Genomic DNA, 473 nt, shown 5'->3' with positions numbered 1-473 from the left:
CAATGTTGTAACTGATATCCTAAATTACTTTAGCAGACAGTGTATATACTAACCTGTTTTGGTGCAGGGCCTGCAGGGATGAGAACCATCTTTGATGTAACTTCTACGACCCTTTCACAAACCGGTAAATTTGAATTTGATTTCTCCTTCTCAGGCCATAGATGGAGTCTTACTCCAGAACAGGGCGCCAGATTTGTAACAAAGATAAAGTGGTTCTTTCCATTTGACCCCTATTGTACAGAAAATGTGTCATGCGAGATCGATATTGACATTGAAGTGATATATAGGTCTAAAATCACATCCCCAAGGGAGTACTATCAGCACAGACCAATAACTCTATGTCCAACCAGCGCCTTCTCCCGTCCATTGCCAAAATCGTAACAGTACTCGTTTGTATGTATAGATCCCTATCGAGAGCATCATCCTTCCAATCCAGGGAACACGTAGAGAGTTGTGATTCAGAGCCTGGAAAG

The 473-nt window shown here is 42.1% G+C and overlaps 1 long non-coding RNA gene across 1 annotated transcript; it reads right to left on the bottom strand.

Moving 5' to 3' along the window:
• Nucleotides 1-56: 56 nt before the first annotated feature.
• Nucleotides 57-461, bottom strand: LOC109131879. Its single transcript, XR_002037281.1, has 2 exons — nucleotides 329-461; nucleotides 57-230 (listed from the first exon to the last, which is right to left on the bottom strand). It is a non-coding gene; the product is annotated as an uncharacterized LOC109131879 (long non-coding RNA).
• Nucleotides 462-473: the final 12 nt, after the last annotated feature.

Source organism: Camelina sativa, unplaced genomic scaffold (assembly GCF_000633955.1).
Source record: "Camelina sativa cultivar DH55 unplaced genomic scaffold, Cs unpScaffold07141, whole genome shotgun sequence".
Taxonomy (NCBI): Eukaryota; Viridiplantae; Streptophyta; class Magnoliopsida; order Brassicales; family Brassicaceae; genus Camelina; species Camelina sativa.
Note: the sequence above shows the minus strand (reverse complement) of the source record. Positions and strands in the feature narration are given on the sequence as shown.